Source organism: Somniosus microcephalus, chromosome 7, assembly GCF_052327205.1.
Source record: "Somniosus microcephalus isolate GS21.2 chromosome 7, FLI_Smic_1.0, whole genome shotgun sequence".
In the NCBI taxonomy this organism is placed as follows: domain Eukaryota; kingdom Metazoa; phylum Chordata; class Chondrichthyes; order Squaliformes; family Somniosidae; genus Somniosus; species Somniosus microcephalus.
Window position 1 is genome coordinate 125518390 of NC_140993.1, and position 25660 is coordinate 125544049.

Genomic DNA, 25660 nt, shown 5'->3' on the forward strand with positions numbered 1-25660 from the left:
GGAACGTTCCTGGAAGCTGTCCTTATTAGCGCCGGGCGGAACAGAGGGGGGCGCCACTGAATTTCTGGTCTGGGGCGCCAAGAAGGCATTGCACACTGAAATTATGTCATGATCTGCCTGCGCCCGAGCGCGGGCGCTAAGACTTAGCGCCGGCGCTAAAATACCACTCAATATGGCGAGAGGCGCTGGGTTCACTGCGCCCGCCCGAAATTTGGGTAACGCCCCAATTCTCGGCCTCTTTAGGCGCTAATCGCTGGCGCTAGCAACCGAATTTCTCCCCCTACATGTGGTAAAAATAGAAAATGCTGGGAAAGCAGGGTGCTCACCTGAAATAACATAACCTGCCTTTTCTCTTTAAAGATGCTGAGCGACCTGCTCTGTATTTGCAGCATTTTCTATTTTTTTTTTCAGGTTAGCAGCATTTGCAGGTTTTCCATTTCTTACATTTCAATGCATGTGGTGCCTCTGATGCTGCATTAAATACTGCCTTTGCACCTTCTTTAAGACTGAACTGAAAATTAACTGTGCCTTAGCAACTGCATGGATGGGGGAAGAAGAAAAGAATATTACCCAAACTCTGTGTTGTGACAAATGCCATGAAATGCAAAACACAAAATTTGACCAGTTATCAAAAAGTAGTAAATTCAAATGCATTTTTAACAAACTTAGAAGCAAAACGCTCAGTCCAGCTCTGGCATAGTACCAAAATTATGTGTTACAACTGTAGTAACTACCATATTCGTTTCGTCTTTTGACCTCCCGATGCAGAGCTTTGTGCACCAGAAGCGCATCGTGGGAATTTAAGTGCCTGCCCAATTCATGGGTCCATGTTTTTCTGTCCATTAATAGATAGAAACTTGTGAACCCACAAATCAGTTGTATGCCTGAGCTCCTAATACATGGGTCTCGTGTGCAAAGCTCTGTGCAATGATCTGCACCGGAAGCAATAAAGAAGAACATTTTACCCTATCATCTCACAAAGTGTAAGATCTATTAAACTCTCAATTTGTTGTTTACTTCAAAGGAATGGCTATAATATGAGCAATGTCCCATGGCACATATTACAGCTCTAGTTTCTAAGCTTTAGTTCTGGTAGAACATCTGAACTCTGGGAGAACAGGAAATCACATGGTCTGCATATAGCATCATATCTTGAAGGTCTATGAATGAGACAAGCCTGAGTATTTAATCCAAAAGTTATGTAACTTATCAGCCTCTGTGAGAAACATATAAATAAAAAGCCTGGATGAGACGTGAAAGCGATCTTCAGCAATCCTCTGTTCTGTCTGGAAGTGCGAACCCAGGCTCTGTCACTTTCAACTGCAATTCCTCATTCCACTGCCATTCTGACCTCTTCATCTTTGACCTTCTACCTTGAAGCTTAACACAAGCTTGAGGAACAGTACCCTATCTTTTTATTAGACAATTTGCAGCCCTCTGACATTAATATTAACTTTAATAAAGAAAGACTTACATTTACATAATGCCTTTTGTGACCTCAGGGCACCCCAAAGTGCTTTATAGCAAATTGGCATGGTTGCAGATGAGCTGCACATTGAGGGGGTGGAAGCCCTTCCGGTTCACAAATACTCCTGGGTGATCTGGGGGTGCCTTGATGGCCACATGTGTGCATTCGATGAGGCCCTGCACCTGTGGGAAGCCAGCCAGAGCCGCAAAGCCAAGCGCCCGCTCAGTAACACTGGCTTCATCAGTGGCAAAGTGTACATAAGTGCCTGACTTTTGAAACAGGGCATCGATCACCTGGGTGATGCATTTGTGACGGCCGACTGTGAAATCCTGCAAATGTCTGGAAGGAGCCTCAGGTGAAGAAGTTGAGGGCAGTGGTGATTTTGACAGCCACTGGTAAGGAGTGTCCACCAGGAGCTCTGGCCAGCAGGTCTTGTTCCAGCAAGCTACAAATGTCTGCGATGACCTGGCATGATAGCCTGAGCCTCCTGAATAACTGCTGTTCAGTCATGTCCAGGAAGCTCATTCTCTGCCTGTATACCCTGTGTTGGGGGTATTGTCTCCGGAGAGGTGTACCCCTGTGCTCATCCCCTCTCTGCTGTGGAGCAACAGGTCGGTGAAGAGAAGGCTGCAGCTGCTGCTGTTGCTGCTGGGACTCATTTTGGTCCAAATCTGAGATCCATGGTGAAACAGCATAAGCGGCACCCATGCTAATCTGATAGATACCAGGTAAAGTGGAGGTGTGAGGCATAATCCTGCAATGTAGTGAGAGTGGCTTCTGAGGTTGCAGAAATCACCTGCAAACTGCTGAAAGCAAATTCTCTGCACAAAATGGTGTCAGCAAGAGTATTTCCCTTAGGCACGGAAGTAGGTGTAAGGTGTGAATATTAATGTGCTTTTTCCAGCTGTCAATTAATGAACTCACACAATGGCCACTGAGCTCTCGCCTTGTCTTCACAGGTGAGGTTCAGGAAATCTGTGAATCCCATGCACAAGCGGTAAAAGCTGAAACTTCAGGTTAAAAAGCCTGTTAAGGGTCTCTCAATGAGCTGTTAAATACTTCAATGAGGTCATCCGCCTCTCCCAAGCGGGTTTGTGGTGCACTGGGAAATGCACCCGAGTTAAAAGTGGAAGTCGGCGGGATGAAGGCGGGTTTACGACGCGCTGTCAATTTCAGCGCTTTGAACTGCTGACCCGCTCGTAAACCTGCACTCTCATCAATCTAAAAATTCTGGCCATTCATTCCATTATACACTAATGTGAAATTTGTATGAAAATTAAAATTTTCTTTCCTCTGTTAAAGATGGTATACAGATGGGTCTTAATTAATTTCTTCTTAATTCCACAGCTGTAGGAAATGCTGTTGGATGATTGAGATGTCTCTAAAATAAACAAAATTCTACTCCACCCATAATTTCTGACCGTGTAGAAATATTTTCCACCAGTTTAACATGGAGTAGATGACTCAGATTGGTGCAACGCTCATTTCACTGAACAATTTTGCCCTATAGTATTTGCTTCCTATCCCACACTGATGGCAGTTTCTCACTAACAATGACTCATTGATTGCTCTTATTGTATAGTGCTCACTACTTGTCCATGCTTACACATCTCCCAGGTTAAACATTAGGATAAATGCCTGAATTAGCACCTGCGTGCAGCTATAGATTGTGCAAGACTAGAGCTTTGAATCTGCACACCTGGCATGAAGTTTTGCGTGCCCATAAACACTTCAGGGGTGATTCAGTGATCCATGATCTCGCAATGGAGATGCGCACAGAGAGAGCACTTCTCAGGAAATTAGGGGCATGTAGGCCATGATTTCCCATTCATTACAGACGACATAGCTGTCATTTCCTGAGAAGTGATCCTTGCATGTGCTGCCTCCTGCTGGGAGCGCCAGTTCACACTATCATCATTGTTGGAAATTTGGCATTGAAATCAGCAGGCTCCATTGGATCTTTGATTGTCCACCCTGGCGATATCGGATCGACCATCCATTATATGCCTTGCCCGATTTTCCTTTTCATTGACTTCAATGGAGAGAGTGCACTAACGGTCAGGGAAATTGTGCTATGCACAAAGCGGGCAGGAAGCTGGCGACTTTTCTGGATCCTTCTCACCCAGAAAGCACTTTCACCATTGGAGTTTCTAGGCCAATGCAACAAAAATGATCAGAAAAAGGAATAAAAAGCGAAAGGAAAATACCTTGATTAGCAGATTTGGCCAAGATTTTTTCTCAACCTTTTTTTAATTCCAGGGGAATTGTATTCATTTCAAGCTAAGAGTCTTTGTGATATGTACAAACTACATAAAATCAAAGAAACTGAACTGTTAATAGAAAGGAAGAAGTACATTCAAATAGCGCCTTTCATAACCTTGGGACACCGCAAAGCTCTTTACAGCCAATGAATTACTTTTGAAGTGTAGTCACTGTTTAGTGTAGGAAATATATGTGTCTGTTGTGCAAAACAGCTGAATGCTGTAATTGTGCTGATTATAATTTGATCAGCAGCAATTTGTAATAATTGCTAGTACTTTAAATGTATCATTATACCATGGTGCAAATAGTCCCAGGTGATTAATGTTCAAACAGCTTTGATGACTCATAGTAAGCAACTGAAACTGCGATGTTATGGGTGGGGTTGTCTTTTTTGGGGTGAAGTAGGCACAAGGCACAACTTCTGCCCACACCACTGACTCTGCTCTGACTCAAACCCATTTTCCTGGGTTAGGGTCATTTGGCATGCAGTGCGGGCATGTTAAAAACCAACTTAGTTATGCAACTTCAATAAGACAGTCCACTCACAAGTAAAGTTAATAAGAACATAAGAAGTAGGAGCAGGTGTAGGCCATACGGCCCCTCGGGCCTGCTCCGCCATTCAATAGGATCATGGCTATTCAAAATGTTAATACTTCAAATAAAGTTAAATACGTACAGCTAAGTGAGCTTGGCTGGAGAAACAATGGCCTCGATATTAACCGGGGCGGGATTCCAAGCTGGGGTGGTGGTGGGCGGGCGGGCGGGCGGGGGGGGGGGGAAGTTCTGGTCATGGAACCTAGAAGTCCGGGTTTCCCCGAATACCGTGGAGTTTTAAGTCATGTGTGATTTTTTTTTTTAACTGGTTCCCCGTTCGGAAACCAGCCTGATTGACAGGCTTCGCTCCTGTCAGGCGGGGAATGCTGCGGAAGAGCTGGCAGCCCAGGAGCAAGTAAGTTCGCACTGCTGGGGTAGTGATTGTGAGGGGGGAAGTGGTACAGCGTGGTTTAGAGGATCGGGTGGTGATCGCAGGGGGGGTCAGAGAGAGATCGGGGCTGAGATGGGGTTCAGGGAGAGATTGGAGGGAGAGCTAGGGGTGTGGGAGAGAGATCAGAGGGAGAGGTGGGGGTCGGACAGAAATCGGAAGGGGGCCGAAGAGAGATCGGAGGGAGAGATGAGGATTCGGAGAGAGATTGGAGTGGGGTCGGAGAGAGAGCAAAGGAAGAGATGAGGGGTCAAAGACTGATCAAATAGAGGGATGGGGGGGTCGGGGAGATTCGGTGATCACGGGGTGCGGGGGGGGATCAGTGATTGCGGGAGGGATCAGTGATCGCAGGGGTTGGGTCCGATCACTGAGGAGGCTTAGAGGTTTGCTTAGTGAGCCAGTGGGGAAGCATGCCTGCTCCTCGTGGCCCAGAAGCAGTGCTGAAAAAGCACTTATCTCTTGCATGCAGCAGTCCTCGGCTTCCTTTAGCTGCCGGGTTTCCTAAGGCACAGGAAACCCAGCCAGCCGGTGTTAAGACTGCAACACAGATAAAATAATCGGCACGCAGCCTCATTAAAATATTTAAATGAGTGGCCCACCTTCTGGGAGCGGATTTGTCTCCCACCCAACACCCCCTGCCCCGCCACCCCCCATCCCATCTCCATTAATACCAGAAGTGGGTGGTTTCAGGGCAGGTTTGGTTCGGGATTGAGATTTTTTTACAATTTTACTTCCCACCTGACCCAAACCCACCTGTTTTTGTGGGTTAAAATTTCCCCCAGTCTTTCGAGTTACAATTCTTGGGCTCAAATCCAAAATTGCACTATATTACGCTGCTTTCAAAACACCCTTATATAGCATATCTAGCATGGCAGCATGACCTAATCATGCCTAGCTCATATCCAACTTTTCATTTCTGGCCTACAGTGACATGATACAATGGTCCATTGATATGAGTGAAGCTGGCTCAACCTTCAGTCATCCTGTTATCTACCCTCCTACATACTAAAGTAAGCAACTTTCCCTAATCTTCCGTGTTCCTAGGTCTCCAGGCCATCCTTTAATTAAGTTTTAATACCAGTCAGTACCATTTATTTTCAGGTTTCAGAGAATGCAGGGGAACTTACCTTGATTGGACGGAGAATCGAGTCTTCTGTCCACAGGGAATGTGTCTCAGGAAATTGCGAATGCACAGACCATGACTTGCTGTCAATTAATGTTAATCTTGCAATTGCAGATTCACCCTTAATATTTAATACTAATTATCACTATAGGGTGCAATTTTCAGTGGACATGTTATGTAGAAGGATGGAAAATTGCAGGCACTGCATCCACCATTCTCTGATAATCTGACCACTAAATGCAAGGCCCTATCAGTGGAGTGGTGCCTAAAAGCATTTCACCCATAGGGCTATGTTAGTAAGGAAACAAACAAATTCTTCCATGACAAAACATTATTTTGTCAAAATTTTATATGACAAATTATGAAATTACTGGCCCAGAAATCCGATGCGATGGAAAACAACTGGTGTTACCGTGGGGTGAGGTTAACTCCCACCCGTAACAAGTGCGCAGGCAGCACCGTTATTTTGGTACTGCCTGCTGATTTAAATGATCGGAGCACAGAACCTGCCGTGTAATGTGTTGTTTCAGGCAGTAGTCTCAGCAGGAGTTCCAATGTAGTGTGGCCATAGCATCCCTGGAGCAAGGCAGCATTGTCTTAAAGCTAGCCTGTCATTTTAGAAAGCAGTCTTAAGCCCTTAAAGGGGAACTGCCTTCTAAAATAAAAAGATTAAAATCATTTTAAAATAGGCAGTATTTAGCTTATTAGAGCTCAAATGCCTTCTGGAAATGTTTTTTTTAAATAATTCCAAAATGGCAGTCTTAACTCTTAAAGAACTGCCTCCTGCATGTATAAAATGGTAAAAGTACTTCAGCACTAACACAAATGGCTCAACAAGCCAGGGAAAGGGCACCCAGAGAATTGCACACAGCTCTCCAGCTTTGTGCAGAGGGTCAACAATGCAAGAGAGGTCCTCTACCCACAGGGGCCAGATCACTGATGTCAGCATTGCCAGCAGTGTCACACCCATGACCTGGCTCCAGTGCCCAAAGAAGTTTCATGCTAACATAAAAGGGAATCCAAAAGTCTTCTATAGGCACATAAATAGTAAATGTGTAGTAAGAGGAGGGGTGGGGCTGATTAGGGACCAAAATGCGTACCTACGCATAGAGGCAGAGGGTATGGCTGAGGTACTAAATTAATATTTTGCATCTGTCTTTACCAAGGGAGAAGATGCTTCCAAAGTTATAGTGAAAGAGGAGGTAGTTGAGATGCTGGATGGGATAAAAATTGATGAGGAGGAGGTACTAGAAAGGCTGGCCGTACTTTAAGTAGATGATTCACCAGGACCGGATGCGATGCATCCTAGGATGCTGAGGGAAGTAAAGGCAGAAATTGCAGAGGTACTGGTGACAGAGGACTGGAGAATTGTAAATGTTACACCCTTGTTAAATAAAGGGTGTAAAGATAAACCCAGCAACTACAGGCCAGTCTATTTAACCTCTGTGGTGTATGTAACCTGTTCCACCTTAAGAGATGTACTACTTTCTCTGGCTGCTGTATACGTAATACCGGTGGTGACCACACCGGTATATAAGCACTGTGTAGTAATATTGTATTCAATATAGTCCCGACCTCCAACCAGTAAAGACCTGTTCAATTTACTCTTGTAGTCTGTGTAGTAATTATCACTATAACACACAGACTTAACAGTGGCGACGAGTCCGATTCTTACCCTGCGGCAGTTATTTCCACGGCGGCTTCGTCCACAGACAGGACGTCGAAGAGAGGTTTCCACCCTCATCACCCTACTGGAAGACATGTCGAGCGGCAGGCATCGAGAAACCGGAGTGCAGAAGACATCCTGACCTCGAAGCCTCCATCAGCGACTGTCAGCTTTCTTCTTTCTACCTCGGTGGTGGGTAAGCCGGGCAGCGATGCGACAGAAAGTCAACCGCGTTGGCTGTACAGACGGGGCTGGGAAGACGGAGGAATAAGGGCGGTGAGATCGATCGCGACCGGAGATAAGGGCCGGGCCGCTTTCGAGCGAGAGGCGCAGCGCGGGGACATCGATCGCAACCGGAGATAAGGGCCGCATTCGGGCAAAAAGGCGCAGCGTCTGGGGAAACTGAAGGCGCGAGAGCTGCGGTGAAGCGGAGACAGCGTCGGGGGACGGTTGAAGACCGCCAAGCGCGGGAAAACCGCCATTTTGTGGGCGGAGGATGACGACAAGAGCGGGAAGCTGCCATCTTGGATAACATAAAAATACAATAAATTGCAACAATGCCTAAACATGGGAACATTAATACCTTTGATAGTGACATCGAAGATTGGGCCATGTATGTAGAACGCATACAAAATTATTGTAAGGCAAATAAAATTCCTCATGCAGATAAAGCACTAACATTATTAAATTTAATGGGTGCGAAGACATACGGATGAACCGGCGGATAAGACGTTCGATGAGATTGTTACTGTCCTGAAAAATCATCTAAACCCCACGCCGCTGATGCTAGCGGAACGATTTAAATTTTACGACAGAAGGCAGCTGCAGAATGAAAGCAATGCTGAATATTTGATGGAATTACGTAAGCTAGCAAAATATTGTCAGTTTGGAACGGGACTGACAGAGGCACTACGAGATAAATTTGTGTGTGGTTTATTTAAACAGGATACACAAAAGCGACTGCTCAAGGAGAATGAGCTGACGCTTGAGAAGGCGGTCACTATGGCAGCAGCACACAAAGCCGCAGCGAGAGGCACGGCAGTAATGCAGCTACGGTCACCGGAACTCGGTACAAACAAATTGGGTTTGAGTTCTGTCAAATGTTATCGTTGTGGAAAGACAACGCACGATCAGAACCAGTGTTGGTTTAAAAACCAAGAATGCAGAACGTGTGGCAGGCTTGGCCACATAGCTAAAGTATGCCGGTCAGGAAAGAAGACCAGCAACAAAAAGTCACCGCAAGGAAAATACGCAAAGGTACACAAGGTGACAAAGAACAGTTTGACTGAACAGAAGTCAGATTCAGACGCTAGCAGTAATGAACTGGATAGCTTAAGAGTACACAACGTTGGTAAGGATGCAGATCTCCAGACAATTTGGGTCACTCTTCAGATAGCAGGAGTCCAAGTAAAAATGGAATTGGACACTGGATCGGCATTGACGGTCATGAATAAGAAAGATTACAGAAGGTTATTCCAACATATTCCCCTACAGGATACGGAGATTATATTGAAAACATACACGGGGCAAAGAGTGTACCCCATCGGAAAAATAGAGGTAGAAATGGTCCACAAGGGCAAAGAAAGCCAAGTAATGGACTTATATGTGCTACCTGAAGGAGGTCCACCAATACTAGGACGGGAGTGGATTAGGAAAATGAATATGGACTGGTACTCCTTGAAGGCACTAACGGTAGATTCCGGGGAAACAGATGTCAAACCTAAACGATTCTCCAGAATATTGGATGATGCTAAAGAAGTGTTCCAGCAGGGACTGGGAACACTGAGAGGAATTACGGCAAACATCAAGATTGATGAACATGCACAACCAAAATTTTTTAAAGCCAGACCGGTACCCTATGCAATACGACTTACTGTTGAAGCGGAACTGGAAGCACTAGAACGTTCAGGTGTACTGTCTAAGGTAGATTGGAGTGAGTGGGCTACGCCCATTGTTCCCGTTATGAAATGTCCTGCGAGCAACAAGCCAGGAGATCCAGGGAAGGTTCGCATCTGTGGAGATTTCAAAATCACCGTTAACCCGGTGCTTCACACGGTGCAGTATCCGCTTCCACGGATTGAGGATATTTTCGCTTCATTGCCTGGCGGGAAACACTTCACCAAGATAGACCTGGCGCAGGCGTACTTGCAGATGGAGGTTGAGGAAGAGTCACGCCAATACCTCACGATCAACACGCATCGAGGGTTGTACCGGTACAATAGGCTGGTTTTTGGAGTGGCATCGGCTCCAGCAATTTGGCAGAGGGCCATGGAGCAGGTATTACAGGGAATTCCAGGCACACAATGTTACCTGGACGATATTCTGATCACAGGTGATGGTGATGAACAACATCTCGCAAACTTGGAACTGGTGCTCAACAGACTGAAAGAGTATGGACTTAGAGTTAATCGGCAGAAATGTGAGTTCTTCCAGAAGCGGATCTCGTACTGTGGCCATGTCATTGACCAGGAGGGGCTTCATAAGTCTCCTGACAAGATTGAGGCAGTTGTAAAGGCTCCCGCTCCGGAGAATGTCTCTCAGTTGAGGTCGTTTCTAGGATTAATTAACTATTACCATAAATTTCTGCCAAATCTATCCACGGTACTGCACCCGTTAAACGCTCTTTTACAGAAAGGGGTACCATGGGAATGGGGCAAAAACTGTAAGAAGGCATTTCGCAAAAGCAAAGAATTGATCACCTCAGAGGAAGTGTTGGCTCACTTCAACCTGACACTGCCTATTCGGTTGGCTTGTGATGCTTCTCCATATGGTATTGGGGCAGTACTCTCACACAAGTTGCCAAATGGCACGGAAAGGCCAGTCGCGTTTGCATCCAGATCATTGACCTCCGCTGAGCGCAACTATGCGCAGATCGATAGGGGGGCTCTTAGCCTTGTATGGGGAGTGAAGAAGTTTAATCATTACCTGCAGGGCCAAAAATTCACACTTCTGACAGACCATCAACCGTTGGTATCCATTTTTAACCCTAAGAAGGGTGTTTCGGTGATGACAGCGCAGCGTCTCCAGAGATGGTCTCTTTTCCTAGGGGCACATCAATATCAAATAGAATTCAAAGGTATGTAACAGCATGGCAATGCTGATGGGCTGTCGCGCCTGCCACTACCTGAAGAAGAAGACACGATGAAAGTTGACCCTGTTGAGTTATTTCATTCGACCATCATCGAGTGTTTACCAGTCACCAATGCAAGTATTGAAAGAGAAACCAGGAACGACCCGACACTGTCCAGAGTCTACGAGGTGACAGTGAAAGGATGGCCAACACGGGGTGATCCTCTATTACCGGCATTTTCGGCAAGGCGAGACCAGCTGTCCGTCTGCCATGGTACCTTGATGTACGGGACAAGAGTGATTATTCCTCCCAAGTTAAGGGAAAGAGTTTTAAACGAACTGCATGAAGGTCATCTGGGGGGAGTTAAAATGAAAAGTCTTGCTAGGGCTTATGTATGGTGGCCGGGTATTGACCAACAGATTGAGGAGTTAACGAAAAGCTGCGCTGGGTGCCAAAAAGTGCAAAATGCACCTCCGATAGCACCGCTACACCCATGGGAATGGCCTTCAGCCCCATGGCAACGCATACACATTGACTTTGCTGGTCCATTCATGGACTCCATGTTCCTAATCGCGGTGGACGCACATTCCAAATGGCCAGAAGTCATCAAGATGAATACCACTACTTCAGAAAAGACAATTGCGGTGTTAAGAACAATATTCGCAAGGAACGGATTGCCAGAACAGATCTGTTCGGACAATGGACCACAGTTTGTATCGGAAGAATTCCGACAATTCTTAAAGAAGAATGGAGTAAAACATTATACCTCTGCCTCATATCATCAGGCGACAAACGGGTTGGCTGAAAGATTTGTCCAGACATTCAAAAAGGCAATTAAGGCCATGAACGATGATCAGATTCCGCTGCAACACAAGGTCGACAAGTTCCTGATGTCATATCGAAACGCCGATCATGCAGTGACTAACCAAAGTCCTGCCATGATGTTTTATAACAGGAGGTTGCGGTCCAAGTTGGACTTGTTAAAACCAAATGTGCGGAGGGAAGTGGAAAACAAACAGATTCGGCATATTAACAACAAGACCACTCGAACTTTCGACGTAGGACAACCAGTGTTGGCAAGGGGCTATGGAAACGAAAAATGGCAGTTCGGAACAATTCGGGCCAGACAAGGACCTCTGATGTACACAGTAGATATTGGTCATAATGTGATAAGGCGTCATGCGGATCAACTGGTAGAGTCGAGAGCAAGGGTCGAACCCATGGTTGTGACAGAGACAACTGTGGAAGACGTTAATGAACCTGAAGCATCTACCTCGGCAGGGAATGTACTTGATGATGATGACACCCAATACATTGGAAACCAAATAGAGGAGGCATCTCAACAACAAGAATCAGAGACTACTGAGAGGCGTTATCCAAGCCGCATCAGAAAGCCTCCTGAGAGACTGAACCTTTGAACTGTTATACCTGAAGTTATATATGTATATATGTTATTATGTTATGTTAAATGGGGATATGACTGTTAAGCTAAAAAGGGAGGATTGTGGTGTATGTAACCTGTTCCACCTTAAGAGAACTTAAGCCTGTTCCACCTTAAGAGATGTACTACTTTCTCTGGCTGCTGTATACGTAATACCGGTGGTGACCACACCGGTATATAAGCACTGTGTAGTAATATTGTATTCAATATAGTCCCGACCTCCAACCAGTAAAGACCTGTTCAATTTACTCTTGTAGTCTGTGTAGTAATTATTACTATAACACACAGACTTAACAACCTCGGTAGTGGGGAAGCTTTTAGAAACAATAATCCGGGACAAAATGAACAGTCACTTGGACAAGTGTGGATTAATTAAGGAAAGCCAGCATGGATTTGTTAAAGGCAAATTATGTTTAACTAACTTCATTGAGTTTTTTGATGAGGTAACAGAGAGGGTTGATGAGGCAATATGGTTGATGTGGTGTACATGGTGTGGTAAACCACCGCTAACTCTGTACATGTCTGTGTGGTAAACCACTATTAACTCTGTACAGGTCCGGGCATGTCTCCGCCCCTGGCTCCACCCCTAAGCCCGGGTATAAAGGTGACTCACCACCCTTCCCCGGGAGCTCTTAGGATGGATCCACTAGCAGAGGCATGCTCCAGTTCTTCGTCAATAAAAGCCTACTTCGTATAAGTTCAACTCGGAATCTTTGGTGTTGTTGATAGTGCATCAATTTTATTGACTAAATTTTCGACATGGAGCAAATCTTGAAGCCGGAACATTTAGACCTGGATCCTCAAGCAGCAGATGCAGCCAATAACTTTGAACACTGGCTGAGCTGTTTCGAAGTCTTCCTGGAGGCCTCCAGCACTACCGTCACTACAGATGACGCGAAACGGCTTGTCTTGAACTCACGGGTGAGCCACCGAGTCTACTCGATCATCCGAGATGCCACAACTTACGCGGCCGCCATCGCGACGCTAAAGGAACAATACGTGAGGCCTGTTAACGCGGTCTATGCCAGACACCTCCTGGCTACCCGAAAACAGCGCCCCGGGGAATCGGGCGCTGAACATTTAGTGGCACTGAGAGTCCTCGGCCGGGCCTGTAATTGCAAAGTGGTGACGGCCAAGGAATGCACGGAAGACCTGATCCGAGACGCCTACGTAGCCGGCATCAGGTCCAACTATACACGGCAGAGGCTGCTGGAACAGAGGGGGCTCGACCTGCAGAAGACGCTGGCCCTCGCTAACTCGTTAGATGTGGCCCTCCAGAACATGGACGCCTACCCCCCTGACCGGATGGCCACGTGGATGTCACGGGAGCAGCCATCTTGGGACCCGGTAAGGCCACAAGCCGCCAGCTGCCCAACTACAGCTGCAATGACCAGAGGCCAGAAATGCTACTTCTGCGGCCAGTCCAAGCACCCCAGACAGCAATGCCCAGCAAAGGACGCGACCTGCTCCAAATGCGGCAAGAAAGGCCACTACGCGAGAGTGTGCAAGGCGAAATCGACCCCCAATTCCAGTAGCGCCGCGTGTGAACCGTGCAGGCCGCCATTTTGGACCCCACCAACCACGTGTGAGCCGTGCGGGCCGCCATTTTGGGCACCACCAGCCGCGGGGGAGCCGCCATCTTGGACGCCATTTCGGGACCAGGCCCCCGGCGCGGGCGAATACTACAGCGACCCACCGACCTCGACGATGGCCTCCATCACCCTGGACCAATCTAGGCCCCATCAACTAGCCAGGTCCATGATGAACGTAAAGGTAAATGGCTATGCCACAAATTGCCTTTTCGACTGCAGAAGCACGGAGAGCTTCATCCACCCCGACACGGTGCGACGCTACTCCCTATCGGTTATGCCCACACGCCACCAGGTCTTTATGGCCTCAAAGTCCCATACGGCGGACGTCGGCGGCTACTGTGTAGCGACTCTGACAGTGAACGGCGTGGAGTACAGAGATTTTAAATTCCTCGTCCTGCCACAGCTCTGCGCTCCCGTACTGCTAGGATTAGACTTCCAGTGCCATCTGGAGAACGTCACGATGGCATATGGCGGGCCCCTGCCCCCACTTACAGTCTGCAGCCGGCAGAATTTAAACACGGCACCGCGCAAAGTAAGCAGCCTGGCCACCCTGAAGGTCAAACCCCCCCCCGTTGTTCGCTAACCTCGCCAAAGACTGCAAGCCAATTGCTACTAAAAGCAGGCGGTACAGTGCCCGGGATAGGAGCTTTATTAAATCAGAAGTAGAAAGACTCCTGAGGGAAGGGATTATCGAGGGCAGCACCAGCCCATGGCGAGCCCAAGTGGTGGTAGTGAAGACCGGCGAAAAACAGCGCCTGGTTATTGATTACAGCCAGACGATCAATCGATACACGCAATTAGACGCATACCCACTTCCCCGCATATCTGACATGGTCAACCAGATAGCACAATACCGGGTATTCTCGACGATTGATCTGAAGTCGGCATACCACCAGCTCCCCATCAGGCCTGAGGACCACCAGTACACGGCCTTCGAGGCTGACGGTCACCTCTACCACTTCCTCCGAGTCCCCTTCGGCGTCACCAACGGGGTCTCGGTCTTCCAAAGGGAGATGGACCGGATGGTTGACCAGAACGCGCTGCAGGCCACCTTCCCCTATCTAGACAACGTCACCATCTGCGGCCATGACTGGCATGACCACGACGCCAACCTAGAAAAATTCCTCCGTACGGCCCAACGGCTGAATCTGACATACAACAGAGAAAAATGTATGTTCCGCACCACGCGCCTCGCTATTCTTGGCTGCATGGTGGAAAACGGAGTCATCGGCCCCGACCCCGACCGAATGCGCCCCCTCCTGGAACTACCCCTCCCCCACTGCCTAAAAGCCCTGAAGAGATGCCTAGGGTTCTTCTCTTACTTCGCCCAGTGGGTGCCCAACTATGCGGACAAAGCCCGGCCCCTCATCAAGTCAACCTCCTTCCCCTGACGGCAGAGGCCCGTGCGGCCTTCACCCTCATAAAAGAGGACATTGCGAAGGCCACAATGCACGCAGTGGATGAGTCCATCCCTTTCCAAGTGGAGAGCGATGCATCCGACTTCGCCCTAGCCGCAACCCTTAACCAGGCGGGGAGACCCGTGGCCTTCTTTTCACGGACCCTCCAGGGCCCCGAAATTCGACACTCCTCAGTCGAGAAGGAGGCCCAGGCGATAGTGGAGGCTGTACGGCACTGGAGGCATTACCTGGCCGGTAAACGTTTCACCCTGCTCACTGACCAATGGTCAGTAGCATTTATGTTTAACAACAGACAAAGGGGAAAAATCAAAAATGATAAGATATTGCGGTGGAGGATCGAGTTATCCACCTACAACTACGATATCTTATACCGGCCCGGGAAACTTAATGAGCCCCCAGACGCCCTATCCCGTGGGACATGTGCCAACGCACAAGTCGATAGGCTACGGACCCTCCACAATGATCTCTGCCACCCGGGGGTCACCAGGTTCTTCCATTTTATTAAAGCTCGCAACCTGCCTTACTCCATCGAGGACGTCAGGACCATGACCAGGAACTGCCAGGTCTGCGCCGAATGCAAACCGCATTTTTATAGGCCAGACAGGGCACACCTGATTAAAGCCACCCGCCCCTTCGAACGTCTCAGTGTCGATTTCAAGGGGCCCCTTCCCTCCTCTGACCGCAACACGTACTTCCTCAATATTATTGACGAGTACTCCCGTTTCCCCTTTGCCATCCCCTGCCCGGACATGACCAGCGCCACAGTCATCAGGTGCCTCAATGACCTATTCACCATATTTGGCTTCCCCAATTACATCCACAGCGACAGGGGCTCGTCGTTCATGAGCGACGAGCTGCGCCAGTACCTGCTCGAGAAGGGCATAGCCACGAGCAGGACTACCAGCTACAACCCCCGGGGTAACGGAGAAGTAGAGAGGGAGAACGCAACAGTGTGGAAGACCGCCATGCTCGCCCTAAAATCCAAGGGCCTCCCAATCTCCCACTGGCAAGATGTCCTCCCCAATGCGCTCCACTCCATACGATCACTGCTCTGTACTGCCACAAACGCCACCCCTCACGAGAAGATGTTAGTCTTCCCCAGGAAATCCACCTCGGGGACATCACTACCACCATGGCTGACGTCTCCGGGACCCGTCCTGCTCAGGAAACACGTGAGGAGCCATAAGACGGACCCCCTGGTCGAAAAGGTTCACCTCCTCCACGCCAACCCACAGTACGCCTACGTGGCGTATCCTGACGGGCGGGAGGACACAGTCTCAATTCGAGACCTCGCACCCTCAGGTACCACCCGAAACACCATCCACTACCTCCACCCACTACCACTACCCATGACGCACCACCAGGGTGTCTACCATGAACTGACGACATGCCGGTGCCATCCCTACCCCGAGAGGACGACACGTCAGTGCTCCGTCCCACGCGAGAAGCGGCCGCGGGCAAAGAACCGCTGCAACCGGCACCACGAAGATCATTACGGCAGACAAGACCCCCGGAGAGACTTTCGTATACGAACTTTTGAAACACTTCACCCCGCCGGACTCTTTTTTAAACGAGGGGTGAATGTGGTAAACCACTGCTAACTCTGTACATGTCTGTGTGGTAAACCACTGTTAACTCTGTACAGGTCCGGGCATGTCTCCGCCCCTGGCTCCACCCCTAAGCCTGGGTATAAAGGTGACTCACCACCCTTCCCCCGGGAGCTCTTAGGATGGATCCACTAGCAGAGGCATGCTCCAGTTCTTAGTCAATAAAAGCCTATTTCGTATAAGTTCAACTCGTAGTCTTTGGTGTTGTTGATAGTGCATCACATGGACATGGACTTCCAAAAGACATTGGATAAAGTGCCACATAATAGGCTTGCCAGCAAAGATGAGGCCCATGGAATAAAAGGGACAGTGGCAGCATGGATGCGGAATTGGCTAAGTGACTTACAAATCAACATGACAGGTAACAACTGTGGTTCCACCAAGTCTGGACCGGTTCCCTCATCCTTTGGAAATGTTAATATCAAAATTGTTGCTGGAGTAAAACCCATTCACCAACCAGAATGCTGATAAGCCTGGAACTTTTCCCATCAAACCACCTTTGTGTGATAATGGACTATTCACTGACCCAGGATGGAGAAGTGATCAAATCAAGTACTCTATAGATTGGCAGAAACAGACAAGATTAAGATGGTACAATCAAAGTGTGTGGGGGGGGGGTCAATCAATTGTCACGGGGATGATCTTTGTATTATAAAAAGGGTGCATTTAGGGACAAACTTCGGCAACTTGCAAGGGAACTGCAGACGGATTTGATCACCCGTACAGATGGAAACATACTCCTCCGAGTGTTCGCCGGGGTGAGTGGTGTTTGAAATTAAAGAGAGTTAAAGGGAATAGCGTATGTGAGTACTATTTGAAGTTAAAGGGAACAGTGCATTGACATTTGTATGTTATCCATAATACATAAACAGTTAAAAGAATACTGAGTTGTACTGAGTTGTGAGCCTTGACCATTTTACCCCACCCAGACGATTCTGTAATTTGAGTATAAGAGGGAAGGTGCAGGTTCACCAACCGACAGATTTAGTGGTTCCCGAAAAGGGACCTGATAGGGGAAAAATGGAGGATAGGGTAGAGCAGAATTTGGGTAAGAAATTACCTTTGAAAGAGGGATGTTTACGAGCCATCGCAGCTGCATCCAATCCTCTAAAAGAAGCTGAGGAATGGGAGGAAACTCCCATGGCCAAGAGAAATCTGAAATGGGTACACCCTGTGTGGTTGTTAGCATATAGGCAAAAACACAACATTTAGTGCAGGAACATCATTGATATGAAGAAAGGTTGCAGGAAAAGGATACAGTAATAGCGAGATTGACAAAAGTGACACCGGTGGCTTGGGGAGACCCGATAGTATCGAATTATGATGAAGCTTATACTCCCTCACAATTAAGGGAAGCAGCAAGGGATTTAGGAACCCTCGGACGGGGAGTAGATGTGGAAGGGCATTTTTTGAGCTTAGAAACGATAGCTGCGATGCAGGGTTTCGACGAATCTGAGAAAAAGAGCTGTTTGCTTTTTAGTCTGGCTGGGTTACCCCAAGACACCAAGTATGCCCAACTAGCGGTAACTTGGGACAATACTAAGTGACACGTTAGAGAAGCTTGCGGGTATGGAAGGGGTGATGCATTTAAGATCATGGCACACTCTATGCCGGGGAAGGAGGAACACCCAGAAGCATTTGCTAGCAGATTGTGGCCTGTTTATAATGAAACACAAGGAGGAGGGTTGGATCGGAATCAAGTGGCAGGAGACAGTCTCCACCAACGGATAAGAGCTCTTATAAGAAATACAGCTATGTCAGGATTTGATTTGGGAGACCCAGGCATGACAGAAGCTCGAGTGTTGCAGAAGTTGATTATGTTTTGGGAGGATAAACAGGACTAGCAGTATAGGAACAAGGTAGAAGCGGGGAAGAAAGGCAAAGTACAGGAGATGAAACCCCAGGTAACACCAGACCCGGCCCCTAAACAGAGCCTGGGAAGACAGTGGAGATATGAAAGAGCAAAGCCGAGGGGGCCACCTGTGGGGAAGAAAACAAGTGCAGGTGACCAACCAGGTAGAATCATAGATTCATATGGCACAGAAGGAGGCCATTCAGCCCATCGAGTCCGTGCCAGCTCTCTGTAGAGCAATCCAGTCAGTCCCATTTCCCCCGCTCTATGCCCGTAGCCCTGCAAGTTTATTTCCCTCAAGTGCCTATCCAGTCTCCCCTTGAAAACATTGAATGTCTTCGCTTTCACCACTTCCATTGGCAGCGAATTCCAGGTCTTCACCACTCACTGTGTAAAAATTTTTTCCTCACATCACCCCTGTATCTCTTACCCAAAATCTTAAATCTGTGTTCCCTAGTCCTTGTACCATCAACTAGTGGGAAGAGCCTTTCCCCGTCTAGCCTATCCAAACCCGCCATAATCTTGTACACCGCTATCAAATCACTCCTCAACCCCCTTTGCTTTAAGGAAAACAAATCCAGCTTCTGCAACCTGTCCTTGTAGCTAAGATCCCCCATCCCCAGAACCATTCTGGTAAATCTTCTGTGCACCCTCTCAAGGGCCTTCACATCCTTCCTAAAGTCTGGTAACCAGGATTGGACGCAATACTCCAGTTGTGGCCTAACCGGCGCTTTATAAAGGTTCAGCATAACTTCTCTACTTTTGTACTCAATACCTCTATTTATGAAGCCCAAGATCCCATATGTTTTGCTAACCACTCTCTCAATATGTCCCGCCACCTTTAGGGACCTATGCACATTAACTCCCAGGTCCCTCTGTCCCTGCACACTCTTTAAAACTGTGCCATTAAGTGTATATTGCCTCTCCCTGTTCCTTCTGCCAAAATGCATCACCTCACACTTCCCTGTATTAAATTCCATTTGCCACTTGTCTTCCCATTCTGCTAACCTTTCTATGTCCTGTTGCAGTCGATTGGTATCATCCTCACTATTTGCCACCCCCCCCCCCAAGTTTGGTGTCATCGGCAAATTTAGAAATTCTACTCTGTATTCCAATATCCAGGTCATTTATATATATACTAGCTGTGGGGGACCGGCTTTGCCAGTGCAATTTTGGGCCGCGCGGTTTACGGCCGGGCGCTGCCGCTCCCCCGCTCTGTGTCACTCTTTCCCTCCGTGACCCACTCTCTCTCCCTCCCACTCTCTCTCTGTGCCCCTCTCTCTCCCTGCCCCTCTGTGTGTACCCTCTGTCTCTCCCCCCACCGTCTCTGTCCCTGCCCCTGTCTGTCCCCTCTCTCTCTCCCTCCCTCTCTCTCACTCTCCCACTCTCCTCTCCCTCTCTCCCCTCTCTCTCCCTCCCCTGTCTCTCCCTGCTTTGCTCTCTGTCCCTCCCTCCCCTCTCCCTCCCTAGCGCCTCAGGCCCGGTGCCGTTGTGATAATTTAGGACACAGGGAAGGGCTTTGAAAACTGAGCCCGGCCGCGGTGGACGTGCGGGGCCTAGCAGTTGAGGCCCGGCCGGGCTCTGGGGCTGAGACGGACCCCAGCTGTGCTCCCGGTGTGGCAGGGCGCCGTGGCGCGGTTAACGGCCGGCCGCTGATGCTCCCCCGCCCACTCTGTGTCTCAGGCCGAGCGGTTGTGAGGCCCGGCCCAAGTGATTCCAACTCACCTCCCGCTCCCGGAGCCGCAATGTGGGGGTTTGTTTGGCTGGTGCTGTCGCTGTGGGGATGAAAAAAAAGGCGGTGAAGTTTCGGGAGGCTGCAGGATTAGGCCCGCCCACAGACGGCGGATTGGTCAACCATCAGGTCACTGAACTGTAGGATTGGTCAACCATCATGTCACTCAACGCTAATGAGCGGTAGGATTGGTCAACCGCTAATGAGCGGATTTTTGAGGATTTTTGAACGTTTTTTGTCCACTGTCCGAACAATTTTTTATCTGACCAAAAGGTAAATATGCCTATTAGACTCCCCTGATCATAACCTTTCTTTTGATATAACATACGTGTAGGTACGCTCTATAACTTTTGAGTGTATAGCGGACAGACAGACAGACAAACAGACAGACAGACAGACAAACCAACCGCTTTATATATATAACTAGCTGGGGGAGCCCGGCGGTGCCGAGGCTTTTTGAGGGCATGTTGTTGTTGGAAGAGAGAGAGGGAGCGACTGGGGGGAAGAGAGAGAGGGAAGGAGAGAGAGAGAGAGGGAATGAGAGAGAGGGAAGGAGAGAGAGAGAGAGAGGAAAGGAGAGAGGGAAGGAGAGAGAGAGAGGGAAGGAGAGAGAGAGAGAGAGAGGGGGAAGGAGAGAGAGAGAGAGATGGAAGGAAAGAGAGAGAGAGATGGAAGGAGAGAGAGAGAGGGAAGGAGAGAGAGGGAAGGAGAGAGAAAGAGAGGGAAGGAGAGAGAAAGAGAGGGAAGGAGAGAGAGACAGAGAGAGAGAGGGAAGGAGAGAGAGAGGGAAGGAGAGAGAGAGGGAAGGAGAGAGAGAGGGAAGGAGAGAGAGAGAGAGAGAGAGAGATTGGGAGTGTGAGAGAGAGAGATTGGGAGTGTGAGAGAGAGAGAGACTGGGAGGGAGAGAGAGAGAGAGAGACTGGGAGTGTGAGAGAGAGAGAGAGAGACTGGGAGTGTGAAAGAGACAGAGATTGGGAGTGAGAGAGAGAGAGAGAGAGACTGGGAGTGTGAGAGAGAGAGATTGGGAGTGTGAGAGAGACAGAGATTGGGAGTGAGAGAGAGAGACTGGGGGTGTGAGAGAGAGAGATTGGGAGTGTGAGAGAGAGAAAGAGAGATTGGCAGCCTAGAGAGAATAGAATATGTGATCAATGTCTGGCCAGCGAGGTTGAGACAGAGATGCACTTGCTCCTAAAATGCGAAAAATTCAACAGAACAAGAAACATATTATTTGACAAGCTCAGCCAAACAACCCCAGATTTCAAAGAATTGGATGACCTGTCAAAATTAAGATTAGTCCTGGGAGAACGAGACAGACCATACCTTGGTGCCAAATATGTAACAACATGTCACAACCTGAGGACTGTTTAAAATTAATACTGAATGTACCCAACGATGTTCAACGACTGTTTAAATTAATATTGTTTAAATTAATATTGTATGTACCCAACGAAGGTCAAAATTGTTTGACACCTACAGAATGTTGGAAAACTGTACTTTTTGTTATGTAAGCTTTGGCAATATGGTTCCCTGTAAACTTTCATGCCAATAAAGCATTTGAATTGAATTGAATTGAATTGATTGGGAATGTGAGAGAGAGCGAGAGAGACTGGGAGTGTGAGAGAGAGAGAGATTGGGAGTGAGAGAGAGAGAGATTGGGAGCGTGAGAGAGATTGGGAGTGTGAGAGAGAGAGAGATTGGGAGTGCGAGAGCGAGAGAGATTGGGAGCGTGAGAGAGAGAGAGATTGGGAGTGTGAGAGAGAGATTGGGAGTGTGAGAGAGAGAGATTGGGAGCGTGAGAGAGAGAGAGATTGGGAGCGTGAGAGAGAGAGATTGGGAGCGTGAGAGAGATTGGGAGCGTGAGAGAGAGAGATTGGGAGTGTGAGAGAGAGAGAGATTGGGAGTGTGAGAGAGAGATTGGGAGTGTGAGAGAGAGAGAGATTGGGAATGTGAGAGAAAGAGATTGGGAGTGTGAGAGAGAGAGAGAGATTGGGAGTGTGAGAGAGAGAGAGATTGGGAGTGTGAGAGAGAGATTGGGAGTGTGAGAGAGAGAGAGATTGGGAATGTGAGAGAGAGAGCGAGACTGGGAGTGTGAGAGAGAGATTGGGAGTGTGAGAGAGAGAGAGATTGGGAGTGAGAGAGAGAGAGACTGGGAGTGTGAGAGAGAGAGATTGGGAGTGTGAGAGAGAGAGATTGGGAGTGTGAGAGAGAGAGAGACTGGGAGTGTGAGAGAGAGATTGGGAGTGTGAGAGAGAGAGAGATTGGGAGTGTGAGAGAGAGAGAGATTGGGAGTGAGAGAGAGAGAGAATGGGAGTGTGAGAGAGAGAGAGATTGGGAGTGTGAGAGAGAGAGATTGGGAGTGTGAGAGAGAGAGATTGGGAGTGTGAGAGAGACTGGGAGTGTGAGAGAGAGATTGGGAGTGTGAGAGAGAGATTGGGAGTGTGAGAGAGAGAGAGATTGGGAGTGTGAGAGAGAGAGATTGGGAGCGTGAGAGAGAGAGAGATTGGGAGCGTGAGAGAGAGAGATTGGGAGCGTGAGAGAGAGATTGGGAGCGTGAGAGAGAGATTGGGAGCGTGAGAGAGAGATTGGGATCGTGAGAGAGAGAGATTGGGAGCGTGAGAGAGAGAGAGATTGGGAGTGTGAGAGAGAGATTGGGAGTGTGAGAGAGAGAGAGATTGGGAGTGTGAGAGAGAGAGATTGGGAATGTGAGAGAGAGAGAGATTGGGAGTGTGAGAGAGAGAGAGACTGGGGGTGTGAGAGAGAGAGAGATTGGGAGTGTGAGAGAGAGAGATTGGTAGTGTGAGAGAGAGAGATTGGGAGTGTGAGAGAGAGAGAGAGACTGGGAGTGTGAGAGAGAGAGAGATTGGGAGTGTGAGAGAGAGAGAGATTGGAAGTGTGAGAGAGAGAGATTGGGAGCATGAGAGAGAGAGAGATTGGGAGCGTGAGAGAGAGAGATTGGGAGCGTGAGAGAGAGAGATTGGGAGTGTGAGAGAGAGAGAGATTGGGAGTGTGAGAGAGAGATTGGGAGTGTGAGAGAGAGAGAGATTGGGAGCGTGAGAGAGCGAGATTCAGAGTGTGAGAGAGAGAGATTGGGAGTGTGAGAGAGAGAGAGACTGGGAGTGAGAGAGAGAGAGATTGGGAGTGTGAGAGAGAGAGAGATTGGGAGTGTGAGAGAGAGATTGGGAGTTTGAGAGAGAGAGAGATTGGGAGTGTGAGAGAGAGATTGGGAGCGTGAGAGAGATTGGGAGCGTGAGAGAGAGAGATTGTGTGAGGGTGCCAGTCAGTTCCTTCTGTAACCTCTAGATGGCACCTTCACTTGTTTGTTCTCTTTTGGTGGGCCAAATAAATTAAACAAGTAAACTGTAACTAAACCAGTAAAAAATCTTTAAATAAACATTAACAAATCGAATTAAAATTTGGTCGTTTAATCCAATTATGTACTCCAGTCCCCGCGGCGCCCACCGGTCACGGAAGTGCTCGAGCGCGCCGGCGGACACCGCGTGCTCCATCTCCAGGGCCACCCGGGCGCGAACATGGCCACGGAAGAGAGGGAGGCAATCTGGCCGGATGACCCCCTCGACCGCCCGCTGCCTGGACCAATTGATGGCTTTTTTCGTCAGGCCCAGGAGCAGACCCACGAGGAGGTCCTCCAACCTGCCCGCTCCCCTCCGCACCGGGTGACCGTAGATCAAGAGCGTGGGACTGAAGTGCAACCAAAAATCGAGGAGCAGCCCCTTCAAATAATGGAAGAGGGGCTGCAACCTCACACATTGAACATAAACATGGAAAACGGACTCCTCCAGACCGCAGAACAAACAGGCGGTCTGGGTGTCCGTGAATCTATTTAACAATATATTGCACGGGACTGCTCCGTGCAACACCCTCCAGGCCAAGTCCCCAATAGAACAAGGGAGGACTCCCGCATAGAGAGCCCTCCACTGGGGACCTCCGTTTCCGCCGGAAGGCAAAACGGCACGCCACGGCGTGTCCGGACGGCAGGCGAAGATGACAAAGTGGAAGGTGTGCAGGAGCAGCCCGTACAGGAAACCCCTCCGTGCGGAATGAAAAGGCACGGAGGGCATCTCCTCGAGACGGCTCAAGTTGTGAGGCGCCGATCCCCGAGGGGGGTTTTGGGGCAGGGTGCCGATAAGGAATTCCGTCCGAACGGGGGAAAGCTCGGACAGGATCACCCCACGCGCTTGAGCCGCCTCGATACACCTCGTGGCGCCGGGGTGCAGCGTCGCTTTCACCGCCTCGATGGCATCGACCGCGAGCCGGATGTTGTCCCAAGACATGCGCCGCGCCAACTCCTCCGGCGCCATCCAGCCCGCTCCTCCGCCATCCAGTAGGTCCCCGACTCTAGTCACCCTACCAGGCACAGCCCTGCGTTCCGCCAGCCACCCGAACTCGCGGACGTGGAGGTGCGGATTCCTGAACAGCGGCTCCTGGAGGACAGCCGCCATTCCTGACGGGGGAGAGCTCCACCTGGAGGCGACGTAGTTCCAAACCCATAGCAGTTCCTGGTAGAAGACAGGCAGCTCCCGCAGGCTGGCACGCCTGCCGCCCACTTCCAAAAACAGGAGCTGCATGTCGTAATTGAGGCCGTGCAGCTGGCGGAAAAAATACGTCGCCAGCGCACACCATCTCGGAGGATTCTCGACGTACAGGTATCTCTGCAGCGTCTGAAGACGGAAAGTCGCAGCCTGGGTGCGGAGGCACACCAACACCTGACCGCCCTCCCTAAGCGGGAGACTCAGAGCCGCGGCAGAGACCCAGTGCTTCCTTTTGTCCCAGAAGAAGTCGACGAGCTTCTTCTGTATCTTGGCGACAAACGCAGGGGGAGGGATCAAAGTGACGAACCGGTACCACAACATGGCAGCCACCAGTTGGTTTATGACCATCGCTCGACCCCTGTAGGACAACACTTGGAGCAATCCTGTCCAGCGTCCTAAGCGAGTGGTGACTTTGGCCTCCAACTCTTGCCAGTTCGCCGGCCAGGCGTCCTCGGCAGGGCTGAGGTAGACTCCCAAGTAGAGGAGGTGCGTGGTGCTCCAGGCGAAGGGCCTGAACTCCTCCGGCAGGGAGTCCACCCGCCACTGACCCACCAGGAGTCCAGAACATTTCTCCCAGTTGATCTTGGCGGAGGATGCGTCCGAGTAAATCTGCTGGCACTCCCGCATCCTCCGCAAGTCAGCGGGATCCATGATCATGAGGAGCACGTCATCGGCGTAAGCCGAGAGGACCACCTCCACGCCCGGCCCTTGCAGAGCCAGTCCCGTCAACCTCTTCCGCAAGAGGCGCAGGAAAGGCTCTACGCAAACGGCGCCGTCAAGGACCCGTTAACTTTAATCAGACACTCCACGGCAGCGTACAGAAGTCGGATCCGGGCGACAAAATGCGTCCCGAACCCGAATGCGCGCAGAGTCCCGAAGAGATACTCATGATCCACC